Source organism: Pan troglodytes, chromosome X, assembly GCF_028858775.2.
Source record: "Pan troglodytes isolate AG18354 chromosome X, NHGRI_mPanTro3-v2.0_pri, whole genome shotgun sequence".
NCBI lineage: Eukaryota > Metazoa > Chordata > Mammalia > Primates > Hominidae > Pan > Pan troglodytes.
The window spans coordinates 86,931,142-86,945,879 of record NC_072421.2 but is presented as its reverse complement, the minus strand read 5'-3'; positions in this window follow the sequence as shown (position 1 = coordinate 86,945,879).

Genomic DNA, 14,738 nt, shown 5'->3' with positions numbered 1-14,738 from the left:
TGTTGACAGTGGGGTGTTAAAGTCTCACATTATTAATGTGTGGGAGTCTAAGTCTCTTTGTAGGTCACTCAGGACTTGCTTTATGAATCTGGGTGCTCCTGTATCGGGTGCATATATATTTAGGATAGTTAGCTCTTCTTGTTGAATTGATCCCTTTACCATTATGTAATGGCCTTCTTTGTCTCTTTTGATTGTTGTTGGTTTAAAGTCTGTTTATCAGAGACTAGGATTGCAACCCCTGCCTTTTTTTGTTTTCCATTTGCTTGGTAGATCTTCCTCCATCCTTTTATTTTGAGCCTATGTGTGTCTCTGCACATGAGATGGGTTTCCTGAATACAGCACACTGATGGGTCTTGACTCTTTATCCAATTTGCCAGTCTGTGTCTTTTAATTGGAGCATTTAGTCCATTTACATTTAAAGTTAATATTGTTATGTGTGAATTTGATCCTGTCATTATGATATTAGCTGGTTATTTTGCTTGTTAGTTGATGCAGTTTCTTCCTAGTCTCGATGGTCTTTACATTTTGGCATGATTTTGCAGTGGCTGGTACCGGTTGTTCCTTTCCATGTTTAGCACTTCCTTCAGGAGCTCTTTTAGGGCAGGCCTGGTGGTGACAAAATCTCTCAGCATTTGCTTGTCTGTAAAGGATTTTATTTCTCCTTCACTTCTGAAGCTTAGTTTGGCTGGATATGAAATTCTGGCTTGAAAATTCTTTTCTTTAAGAATGTTGAATATTGGCTCCCAGTCTCTTCTGGCTTGTAGAGTTTCTGCTGAGAGATCTGCTGTTAGTCTGATGTGCTTCCCTTTGAGGGTAACCTGACCTTTCTCTCTGGCTGCCCTTAACATTTTTTCCTTCATTTCAACTTTGGTGAATCTGACAATTATGTGTCTTGGAGTTGCTCTTCTCGAGGAGTATCTTTGTGGCGTTCTCTGTATCTCCTGAATCTGAATGTTGGCCTGCCTTGCTAGATTGGGGAAGTTCTCCTGGATAATATCCTGCAGAATGTTTTCCAACTTGGTTCCATTCTCCCCGTCACTTTCAGGCACACCAATCAGACGTAGATTTGGTCTTTTCACATAGTCCCATATTTCTTGGAGGCTTTGCTCATTTCTTTTTATTCTTTTTTCTCTAAACTTCCCTTCTCACTTCATTTCATTCATTTCATCTTCCATCGCTGATACCCTTTCTTCCAGTTGATCGCATCGGCTCCTGAGGCTTCTGCATTCTTCACGTAGTTCTCGAGCCTTGGTTTTCACCTCCATCAGCTCCTTTAGGCACTTCTCTGTATTGGTTATTCTAGTTATACATTCTTCTAAATTTTTTTCAAAGTTTTCACCTTCTTTGTCTTTGGTTTGAATGTCATCCCGTAGCTCGGAGTAATTTGATCGTCTGAAGCCTTCTTCTCTCAGCTCGTCAAAGTCATTCTCTGTCCAGCTTTGTTCTGTTGCTGGTGAGGAACTGCATTCCTTTGGAGGATAGGTGCTCTGCTTTTTAGAGTTTCCAGTTTTTCTGTTCTGTTTTTTCCCCATCTTTGTGGTTTTATCTACTTTTGGTCTTTGATGATGGTGATGTACAGATGGGTTTTTGGTGTGGATGTCCTTTCTGTTTGTTAGTTTTCCTTCTAACAGACAGGACCCTCAGCTGCAGGTCTGTTGGAGTACCCGGCCCTGTGAGGTGTCAGTCTGCCCCTGCTTGGGGGTGCCTTCCAGTTAGGCTGCTTGGGGGTCAGGGGTCAGGGACCCACTTGAGGAGGCAGTCTGCCCGTTCTCAGATCTCCAGCTGCATGCTGGAAGAACCACTGCTCTCTTCAAAGCTGTCAGACAGGGATATTTAAGTCTGCAGAGGTTACTGCTGTCTTTTTGTTTGTCTGTGCCCTGCCCCCAGAGGTGGAGCCTACAGAGGCAGGCAGGCCTCCTTGAGCTGTGGTGGGCTCCACCCAGTTCGAGCTTCCCCTCTGCTTTGTTTACCTAAGCAAGCCTGGGCAATGGTGGGCGCCCCTCCCCCAGCCTTGCTGCCACCTTGCAGTTTGATCTCAGACTGCTGTGCTAGCAATCAGCAAGACTCTGTGGGCGTAGGACCCTCTGAGCCAGGTGTGGGATATAATCTCCTGGTGCACCGTTTTTTAAGCCTGTCAGAAAAGTGCAGTATTCAGGTGGGAGTGACCCGATTTTCCAGGTGCCGTCTGACACCCCTTTCTTTGACTAGGAAAGGGAACTCCCTGACCCCTTGCACTTCCCGAGTGAGGCAATGCCTTGCCCCGCTTTGGCTCATGCACGGTTCACGCACCCACTGACCTGCACCCACTGTCTGGCACTCCATGGTGAGATGAACCCGGTACTTCAGATGGAAATGTAGAAATCTCCCGTCTTCTGCGTCGCTCTCACTGGGAGCTGTAGACCGGAGCTGTTCCTGTTAGCCATCTTGGCTCCTCCTCAACATTATCTTTTCTATATTTATCCCTCTTGATACAAGTGAATCAACTGAATTCATTTCTAATATTATATACTATTTTCTTATAAAAATAAGCTATCTCTAAGTCACCCATTTTCCTATTGGCAGAAAGTTAATTTATTTACACTTTATTTGCTGATATAAACAAGCGCTAAAGTAAATACCTTTTTTCATATGTTTCCTGGCATATATAAAATAGAACATATCTGATATAGACATTGAGGGTTGGAATTGTCTGGTCATGAAATATGCACATTTTTAATCTCACGAGATATTACCAAATGGCTCCCAAAAGTGATCATACCAATTAAAACTCTAATAAGTATTGTGTAAGAGTGTTCTTAAGTCTACCTCTTTCCCTACATTGGTGTTTATCAGTTGATCATACTTCCCAATTTCTTTTTTTTTAAATTCAACTTTTTTTTTAGATACAGGGCGTACATGTGCAGATTTTTTACATGGTTATATTGCACCCAGGTACTGACATATTACCCAATAGGTAGTTTTTCAACCCAGCTCCTTCTTTCCACCTTCCCCGCCTAGTAGTCCACAGTGTCTGTTGTTCCCTTGTTTGAGTCCTTGTGTGCTCAATATTTAGCTACTATTTATAATTGAGAAAATGTGTTACATATACACCATGAAATACTACACAGCTATAGAAAAAAAATAAAAGCATGTCCTTTGCAACAACATGGATAGAACTGGAGGCCATAATCCTAAGTGAATTAACACAGGAACAGAAAACCAATTTCTGATTTTGACTGGTGTATTTAGACTATTCAGGTATAAAGTGATTCCAAATATATTTGGAAGAAACTATATATACTATCTGTTTCTTTCTTTTTTTTTTTTTTTTTTGAGACAGAATTTCACTCTTGTTGCCCAGGCTGGAGTGCAATGGCATGATCTTTGCTCACCACAACCTCCACCTCCCAGGTTCAGGTGATTCTCCTGCCTCAGCCTCCCGAGTAGCTGGGATTACAGGCATGCACCACCATGCCTGGCTAATTTTGTATTTTTAGTAGAGACAGCATTTCTCCATGTTGGTCAGACTGGTCTTGAACTCCTGACCTCATGTGATCTGCCTGCCTCGGCCTCCCAAAGTGCTGGGATTACAGATGTGAGCCACGACGCCCAGCCTATTATCTTTATGCTTTGTATTAATTGCATTTGCTCTTTCTTTTAAATGTTTCCTTCTGTGGCTCTCTCTGCTATTTATTGAACATTTATTATGATGCCATTTGTCTTCCATACTGACATATCATTTATACTTCCTTTTCATCATTTTAGTGGTTGCCTGAGGGTTTCCTATATATATTTTTAAACAATCTAAGTTCCTCTTTAAATAATACTATTTCATTCAGATATAGTGCAGGTAATTTATGATAAATATTCTTAATTCCTCTCTCATCTCTTCTGACACAGTCATCATTCATTTTATTTAAACATATGCTATAAATACTGCATACATTATTATTATTATTGTTTTAAAGTGTCAATTATCTTTTGGGAAATTAAGAAAAACATAAAAGATATTTTACCTTTATTTATTTGTTGTGCTCCACTCTTCCTTTATTTGTGTATTCTCAATTTTTCTGACCTATATAAGTTTCTTTCTGTGAAGAACTTCCTTTAACAATTTTTGTAGGGCTAGTCTACTAGTAATAATTTTTTTTTGAGAAAGGATTTTTTTTTCAATCTTAAAGTACATGTTTTGCTGAGTATAGAATTTTTGATTGGCAGAATTTTTCTTTTAAAATTTTAAATATTGTATGCCATTATTTTCCTGTTGACATAATATCTGATAAGACGTCTTCGGCAATTCTTATCTATGTTTTGTTATGTGTGATAATTAATTTTAAGTGTCAATTTGGATGCCTCATTGTGCCCAAATATTTGGTCACACATTATTCCAGATATTTTTATGAAGATTGTTTTCCATGAGATTAGCATATAAATTAGTCAACTTTGAGCAAAAGAGATTTCCCTCTGTAAGTTGGGTGGGTCTCATCCACTCAGTTAAGAACTGAATAGAACAAAAGTACTGACTTCCCCCAAGCAAAGAGTAATTCTGCCAGTAGATATCCTTTGGATTTGAACTGCAATGTTGGTTCCTTCCTGAAACTTTATTCTGATGGCCTTCAGACTTGAACTACATTACTTGCTCTTCTTTGGGTCTCCAACCTGCCAATCCATCCTGCAGCTTTTGGATTTGCCTGCTCCCATAATCATGTGAGCCAACTTCTTAAAATAAACTTCTGTATCTCTCTCTCTATAGAAAGACAAAAATAGAGCCTATTTGTTCTATTGTTTATATTTTTTGGGAGAATCCTGACTAATACAGTGTGTATATTTTCTTAGGGTTCTCTAAGCTTCTTAGATCCATGTATTGGTGACTGTCACTAATTTAACATTTTTCAACTACTATTTGTTCAAATTTTTATTTTGTTTCATTTTGCCTTTTTCTTCTAGTATTACAGTTTTGCAGATATTTTCCCACAGTTCTTGAATGTTCTGTTCTATTTTTGTCACTTTTTTATTCAATTTCAGTTTGAAAAATTTCTATTTACCTGTCTTCAAATTTACTGACTTTTTATTTAGTTGTGTTGGGTATACTGATGAACTATGGAGAGCATTCTTCATTTTTGTTGCCATATTTTTTAAAAATAATTTATAACGTTTTCTTTTTATTCTTACAATTCGCATCTCTCCTCTTATGTGAACCTTCTGGTTTTGCCTGTCCTGTACCTTTTTCATTAGAGATTTTGACAAGGTAATCATAATCATTTTTAAATTTCCTCTCTGACAATTCCAACATTCATGTCATAAGTGAGTCTGTGTCTCATTAATACTTTGTCTTCTGACTATGTGTTGTTTGTTTATTTGTTTGCTTCTTGCCTTTTGGGCATGTCTTAGAACTTTTTGTTGAATGCTGAACATATCATATATGTTAATAGATGTTTGGTGTACATGTTATCTGGCCAAGAGTTGTGTTATGTTTGATGTTTATTGTAGCTATGGACACTGGAAGATTCATATTTCTCTAGTAATCATGTTTTTTTTCTCTCCTCTTTAATTTTGGGCTTCTCTATTCTGCTTCTCAGGAAGTTTTATTTATTTATTTTTTCTTTTAGCTCTTTCAGTTGTAATCCACTGTAACCATTATTGGAGGCATTACTAGTATATTGATCATATAGGAAAGAAGGATATAAGGCATTCTCTAGGTTTTATGTTTTATTCTCAAGCTTGGAATGCATAGTAAGCTGTGTTTCAGAGCTGTGACTTTTGTAATTCGTGTTTCTTTTTTTTCTTTAGGGGTAGACTCTTTTTCACCCTGCCTCCTAATTCCTTCCCTTCCCTTGGCAGAGTCACAAAGGGAGCACTCTTAGGATTTTTCTAAATCCACTCTATGAAAGCCTGGTGGAGCTTCTGCAGGAAAGCCTACAGAAATGAGGGGTATTCCTGTGACTGCAGCCTCCAGAAGCTAGCCCACATTTGGGCACCATATATTCATCAAAATTTCTAGTTTAACGTTCTTACTGACTTCTAGGGTGTCTGGCAGTGTCTGCTCCAGATAAGAAATTGCTCATGTGTTTTGTCCTTCTGAAAATAACTGTTTCTAAATATTTCAAGGAAATCCAGTAACTTCACTTCTCTGGTGAGTCCAAAAAGTGTCAACTGATTTTCAGTTTTTCCAGCTTTTCCTTGTTAAAAGAATGAAAGTGACAAATTCTAAGCTCTTATGTGTCTTAGCTGATCTATCTTAGATTTCTGAAGTATCCAAACATGTCATTAGCAATGATATGGAAGGGAAATTCTAGGAAAGGAAGGGCATGATCCCTTTAAATTATACAGAAGGAGGTAAGGTTGTGGTCCCTGGCTAGAACTCCACACCCAGGCCTGTGGCCACAGACCTACATGAGGACAGGCATTTTTGTTTTCCTGCCCAAATGTTGCATTTCCCAAGACCACCCTGGCCTGCCATGGCCCCATCCTGTGCCTGTAAAAACCCCAAGATGCTAGCAAGCAGACACACAGGTGGCTGGACATCGAGAGGAGCACATCAGCGGAGGAACACACGGATGGTTGGATGTCGAGAGGCACACACTGAACATGCTGGCAGGCCACCGACCAGCAGAATGACACAGAGTTTGGTTGGGGCAGTTGGAGGAGAGTCCAGGCCTCCAAGTGGCCCGACTCTAGGGGAAAATCTTCTCCCTTCTGGCTCCCCCACTGCTGAGAGCTACTTCCATTCAATAAAACCTTGGACTCATTCTCCAAGCCCATATGTGATCCAATTCTTCCCGTACTCCAAGGCAAGAACCCTGGGATACAGAAAGCCCTCTGTGCTTGCGATAAAGCAGGGGTCTAATTGAGCTAACACAGCCACCTATGCATGGCTAAACTAAAAGAGCACCCAGTAACACATGGTCACTGGGGCTTCAGCTGTAAACATTTACCCCTGGACACTGCCATGGGTCTCCCTGCCCATCTGTATGCTCCCCTAAAGGTTTGAGCAATAGAGCACTGAAGAAGCAAGCCACATCCCCATTTCACACCCTGCAAGAGGGACAAGGGAACTTTTCCCATTTCAGCAACATCATATATATATGATCATACATGATATATATGTGATATATAATTTATATAATGTTGCAAATTATAAACTATATAAAATATATTAAGTAAAATTTCCTGACAAATATTTAAAATTGGGATAGTAGAAAGCATTCTTGTCTTTTTCCTAAATATAACATTTATTTTCACTGTTTCTCAGATAAGAATTTTGTTGGCTGTTGGTTAGTTATTCACCTCAAAAGAGTTTAAAGTTCACAGTTGGCAGAATTTCTTATAGTCTTAGTAGGACTGCCTGTCTCTGAGCATTGACATCATTTTCAACATGATTTAGGCAGCTAGCATAGACATCCACTGGCTTTTTGTAATGTAGTCTTTCCCTAGGATGAACATCACATCAACCTATTAGAAAATATATGGGCAAACTCAGAGAGGTCCTACTCATGGAGAGACCCTAAAATTATACTAATAATTAGAATAATTATTCACCTCCATGTAAATGACAATAGAGAAAATTATCTTTATGACTCTTGTCCTTGCTTACTTTGATGATCACAAGGGGGCCAAGACTCCAAAATTCTCTATCATAAAGTGGATCGATTTTTATCTTCTCATGGCAGTGTATATACTATAATATGTACCCATTTTCAATCTATTCTAAATGCCTTAAATCCTCTCACTGTGCTCTCTAATGGAAAAATGCTTCAATGTTTTCCTGGATGTATCCTTTACCTTCTTAAATTTTCTGGTTGTCTCCAGAGGACAGTGTTTCCCCCAGGAGCTAAGATGAGTGAAAGAGATTCTATTATCTCACATTTTATGAACTAGTGGGCCTGAGAATATATTGTCTTAGTTTTTTTTTTTTTTTTTGCCAATTCTGGACCATTATTCTTCCCTTCTAATTTACAAAAAGAAAAAAATATCCTTTGAATTGCATGCCATACTATACTATATATTATATATGGTGTTAGTATAACATTTGTATTAGTCTGTTCTCACACTGCTGTAAAGATATTAGTCTGTTCTCACACTGCTATAAAGATACTACCGCAAACTGGGTAATATATAAGGAAAAGGGGTTTAATTGATTCACAGTTCTTCATGGCTGGGGAGGCATCAGGAAACTTACAATCATGGTGGAAGGGGAAGCAAGCACCTTCTTCTTAAGTCGGCAGAAGAGAGAAGAGTGAGTGAAGGAGGAACTTGCCAAACACTAATAAAGCCATCAGATCTTGTGAGTACTCACTACCATGAGAACAGCATGGGAGAAACCACCTCCATGATCCAATCACCTCCCACCAGGGTCCTCCCTCAACATCTGGGGATTACAATTCAAGATGAGATTTGGGTGAAGACACATGGGCTAACCGTATCACTGTCTCTCTTTTTATTTATAGACTGGCTAATTATTTACATTTCTTCCTTCAGAATTTTATGTCTGACTTAATTTATATCCAACACCACTCTTGTCAGTTGTCAGGAATGTTAAAATAAAAACAAAAAAAATCCCTCAAACTGTTCTCTCAGTTTCTTGACTTCATTAGTGTCGGTGAGCTTTTCCTTTGTCCCACCTGTGACACCTCCACCTATGATCATAGACATTATTATTTTCATTAATTACATTTACAAAATCTCAATTTCAATAAATCTATTCACCAGTCACAATATCCTATCTTTGTAGGTCATAGCCTCTAGCATCCCTTTCCAACAATTATTTGACTCTATTGGAATCAAACTTATTTACATTACCACCTTTTCACTTTTCAATGTTTTCTGCATGTATTACTTTCCCTTATTACCCACTTTAGAGTTCATGTTCTTTCATTGCAATCTCTGCCTTGTATGTACATGCCACTTGCCTGTTTGTTCCTCTCTTGCTCACACTTTTTATTTCTCTATTGTAGTTACCTGGAAGACCCTCAACTCTAGTTAATCTAACTCTCTACTTAGTCTGTACCTATAACAAAAATAACAGGTCTGGAAAAAGAAAACAAACGAACAAAGAAATAACAAGAAACTCAAGCTGAAAGGTTTCAAGTTAATTTATGACCAAAGAAATAAAGTGAATTTTCCTGCTGCTTAGCAATCATACTATCTGTCCTAAATTCACTTGATCTTCAAGACAAACATGGAGTGAATTAAAACTAAATTAACATGTCCAAATATGTATCATTGAGTATGTAGGTTATATGTGAACCTGTAAATTCTAGTTGGCAGAGTAACTCTCACAGTTAATTTTAACTTTATAAATGTTCATATGGGGTGTTCATGTCACAGAGCAGATGTCAATCCTGTGTTTTAACACTTCCTAGAGATTTTTATAGCATATTACCATTGATGGTTGAAATCAGACATTTTTCATTCTGCTCCCAGTTTCCTATAGCTTGTAAATTATAGATTGTACAAACACAAGTTCCTAATGCACTTCCACAATAAAAAAAAAAAAGCATGCATTGTGATACTGAGGATCTGCTTGACTATAACTGAGGAGTGTCCAATCAAAGCTTTGAACAGACTGACCAATCCTGCACTGTGTAGGGTGCTCATTAATAATTTGTAATTAATGATGGAAGTGAGACAGTCTAATACTGTTGTAAACCGAAGGTGTTGAAGCCTTCTTGTAGCTTCGCATCAAGGTTAAAAGATTCCATCATCAAATCCATATTTGTCACCCCTGTCCGAAATGTTCTCTGTTGGGGAGGTGGCCAAGATGGCCAACTAGAAGCAGCTAGTGTGCATGGCTCTCATGGAGAGAAAAGGAAGGGGTGAGTAAATACAGCATTTTCAACTGAAACATCCAGGAGCATGCATAAGGACTAATCAAGAAAACAACTTGACCCACGAAAAATGGAGAAAATCAAAGCAGAATGATGGCCTACCCAGGAGTGACATGGAGCCAAGTAACCTCCGTCACCCAAGGAAGTGGTGAGTGAAAGTGTGACTGCAGGAACCCACGCTTCTTCCACAGATCTTTGCAACCCTTGGGTCAGGAGATTCCCCTCATGAACCCACTCCACCAGGGCCTTCAGTCTGACACACAGAGCTATGTGGAGTCTTTGCTGAGCATCTGCTCAGGCACATGTGGAGACCCAGGAGCCTTAGATACTCAGGCTTTCTGGGCTTCCCAAAAAAATTACTTGCAATTCCAGCAAAGTGAAAGGTTAGACCACCTGTACGTATCCCTAGGAAAGAGGCTGAATCCAGGGAGCTGAGCAGTGACTGTCCGCAGGTCCCACTACCAAGGCACCTCACAGAATAAAACTCTGGCTTGGAATTTCAGCCAGCCACTGATAGTAATATTGCGACTGAGATGGAGCTCCTGGGGGTAGGGGTAGGCCACCATCTTTGCTGTTTGGGAGACAGCCGTTCCACCCTGTGGTCTTTGGAGAGTCTAAGCTGACCAGAAACAGGAGGGATCCTACAGCACATCACAACTGCTCTATGAAAATACCGCCAGACTGCCTTTTTAAGATGATCCCCTCTCCCATTCCTTTTCAGTGTGCAGGACTTCCAACTGGGGTCTTTAGCCACCCCCACTGGTGTTCTCCAGTTGACAGAGATTTGAAGCCTCCCTGGAATGGAGCTCCCAGAGAGAGGGATGGGCTGCCATCTGTGCCGTTTGAGTGACATAGTTATTCTGGCCTTTGGAGAGTACAAGGTGACTAGGGGCTGAAGTGGACCCCCTGCACAGCACAACTGCCTTATGAAAACATGGCCAGACTGCTTTTTTAAGCAGTTCCCCAATCCTGTTTCTCATCATCAGTGGGGCCTCCCAACCCGGATCTCCAGCTATCCCCGCCAGTGTTCTCTGGCTGACAGAGGTTTCAAACTCTCCAGGGATGGGGCTCCCAGAGGAGGGGTGAGCTGCCATCTTTGCTGTCTGAGTGACTTAGCTATTCCGACCTTTGGGCTTTGGAGTGTCTGAGGTGACTGGAGTCTGAAGTGGACACCCAGCATAGCACAGCTGCTCCACCAAAACATGACCAGGCTGCTTTTTCAAGCAGGTCTGCCAATCCTGTTCCTCCTCACTGGGTGGGAACTCCCAACCGTGGTCTCTAGCTACCTTCTACAGGTGTGTTCAGGCCAAAAACCGGTCTGGAGGAGAAGGCTGCCATCTTTGCTGTTACACAGCCTTCACTGGTGATACCTCCAGGTATTGGAAAATCTAAGGTGACTAGGGACTGGAGTGAGCCCCCAGCATACTGCAGCAGTCCAATGGAAAAGTGACCAGACTTAAGTGGGTGCTTGGTCCCACGTCTCCTCACTGGTGAGGTCCTCCATGCCTGGGCCTCCAGCCACCCCCACCAGAGCTACTGAGCCAGTAGCAACTGAGAAAATTCCTGGACAGAGCCTCCAGGGACAACTGAAAACTTCTCTGCCACGGCCTCTGGAGTGGAACTGATCTTTCTACCCTCAGACTAACAAAGGAGCAAAGACCCTAAGTCCTTTATCCACACCTCCAATGCGCTGCAGTTAACCCAAGGAGAGGAAGCCAGTCCATGTCCCACAGGTCCCACACCTGTGTGTGTGTGTATGTGTGTGTGTGTGTACACACACACACATACACACACAAAAAAACACAACGTGGAAGATTAAATAAAGCTAAATTAACTATTACATCACTTGCTATCACTTTTAATGAGAAATTTGAATTGCATTCTCTTAACAATTTTTAAATATACATTAATATTAACTATATATAGTTAATATAATTTTAAAATACATTATTAAAATACATATTATGTATTAAAAGTACATATTATTGTATTGTAATAATAGAAATATACATTATTATTAACTATATATGTGTGTGTGTATATATATATGCTGGATTTCTGTGTCTATTATTTGCATATTTGTTCCATGTGTACCCACTGCTTAACTCCTAAAGGTGAGACTATGCAGTATTTGTTTTTCTGTTTTTGAGTTATTTCATTTAGGTTAATGGCCTCCCGCTCCATCCATGTTGCTACAAAGGCATTATTATTTTTTATGGCTGCATGGGATTTCATGCTGTATATATACCACATTTTCTTTGCACAATCAACCATGGACTGACACTTAGGTTGATTCCATGACTTTGTTACTGTGAATAGGACTGCCATAAACATATGAGTGCAGGTGTCTTTTTGGTAGAATGATTTCTCTTCCTTTGGAGAGAGAAGCAGCAGTGGGGTTGCTGGGTCAAATGGCAGTTCTGTTTTTAGTTCTTTGAGAAATCTGGATACTGATTACCTTAGGGGTTGAACTAATTTACAGTACAAGTAATGGTAAATAAGTGTCCCTTTTTCTCTACATCCTCACCAACATCTTTTATTTTTTGAGTATTTAATAATAGCCATTCCAACTCTTATGAGATGGATTTCATTGTGGTGTTAATTTGCATGTATATGATGATTTGTAATATTGAGTCTTTTTTCATATATTTGTTGACTCATTATATGTCTTCTTTGAGAAGTGTCTGTTCATCTCCTTGCTCACTATTTGATGAGGTTATTGGTTTCTTAGTGTTGATTTGTTTAAATTCCTTAGAGATTATGAATATTAGTCATTTATCAGACTCATAGTTTGCAAATATTTTCTTCCACACTGTAGGTTATCAATTTAGTCTGTTGTTAGTGTCTTTTGTTGTGCAGAAGCCCTTTTATTTAATTTTAACTTGTATATTTTTGTTTTTGTTGCACTGGCCTTTGATGCCTTAGCCATAAATTCTTTACCTAGGCCAATGTCCAGAAGACATTTTCCTAGGTTTTCTTCCAGAACTTTTTGAGAATCCAGTCTAAAATGTAAACTTTTACTCCATCTTGAGTTAATTTTTCTATGCAGTGGGAGATAATGGTCCAGTTGCATTATTCAACATTTAGCTAGCCTGTTCTTCCTGAAGCATTTATTGAATAGGATGTCCTTTCCCCAATGTTTACTTGTGTTTACTTTGTCAAGAATCAGTTAGTTGTAGGTATGTGGCTTTATTTCTGGTTTCTTTTTCTATTCTATTGATTTATGTGTCTATTTTTGTCCCTGTGCAGTGCTGTTTGGGTTACTATCTCCTTGTAGCATAGTTTGCAGTCAGGCAATGTGATGTTTCCAACTTTGTTCTTATTGCTTACGATTGCTTTGGCTATCTTGGGCTCTTCTTTGTTTCCATATGAATTTTAGAATTGTTTTGTCTAACTCTGTGAAAAACGATGTTGGTATTTTCATAAGAATTGTATTGAATCTGTAGAATACTTTGGGGTGTATATTCATTTTAATCATATTGATTCTATCCATGGGCATAGCATGTTCTTTCATTTGTGTTGTCTACAATTTATTTCATCAGTGTATTGTAGTTTTCCTTATATAGGTCTTTCACCTTCCTGGTTAAAGGTATTCATAGATATTTTTGTGGCTATTTTAACTAAGATTGATTTATTGATTTGGCTCTTAAATTGAGCATTGTTGGTGTATAGAAATGCAACTAGTATTTGTGCATTAATTTTGTATCCTTAAACTTTGTTGAAGTTGTTTATCAGATGTGAAAGTCTTCTGGAGCAATCTTCAGATTTTCCAGATATAAGATCATCTGATCAGCAAACAGAGATAATTTGATTTTCTCTTTTCCAACTTGGATGTTTTTTTGTTTTCCTCCCTAGTTTCTCTGGGTAGGGCTTTCAGTACTATGTTGAAGAAAAGTGATGAGAGTGGACATCCCTGTCTTATACTAGTTCTTAGGAGGAATGCTTTCAATTTTTCCTCATTAAGTATGATGTTGGCTGCGGGTTGTCATACATGGCTGTTACTAATTTGAAATATATTCGTTTGATGCCTACTTTGTTGAGGGTTTTTATCATAAAGGGATGCTGAATTTTATCTGCAACTATTGAGATGATCATGTGCTTTTTGTTGTTATTTCTGAATATGTTGTAAATAACACATTTTCATATGTTGAACCATCCTTGCATTTCTGGGATAAACCCCACTTGATGATGATAAATTATGTTTTTGGCTTGCTGGTAGATACTGTTTACCAGTATTTGGTTGTGAATTTTGTGTCTATGTTTATCAAGAATATTGACCTAAAGTTTACTTTTGTGTTGCATTCTTGCTAGATTTTGGTGTCAGAATAATACTGGTTTCATAGAATGAGTTAGGGAGGCATGTCTACTCCTTTATTTCTTGTAGTAGTTTTAGTAACATTCATACCAGATTTTGTTGTACTCCTGGTAGAATTTAGCTCTAAATCCATATGATCCTGGGCTTTGGTTGGTAGATGTTTTATCACTGATTCAATTTCATAACTCATTATTGGCATAGAAAATTCCTGGAAACATGCAAACTTCCAAGATTGAACCAGGAAGAAATAGAAATCTATGTCTAATCTATTTCTTCCTGGTTCAATCTTGGAAGTTTGCATGTTTCCAGGAATTTTTCCATTTTCTTTATGCTCTCTAGTTTGTGCATGTAGAGATGTTCACAGTAATCTTTGATGGTCTTTTGTATTGCTGTGGTATCAGTTGTAATATAACCTTTATCATTTCTAATTGTGCTTATTTGAATTGCTTTTCTTAATCTAGCTAGCTGTCTATCAATTTTGTTTATACTTTCAAAAAAACAAACTTGTCATTTTGTTGATCCTTTGTATTATTTATTTGGCCTTAATTTCATTTAGTTCTACTATGATTTTTGTTATTTTTTTCTTCGACTGTCCTTGGGTTTGAATTGTTTCTGTT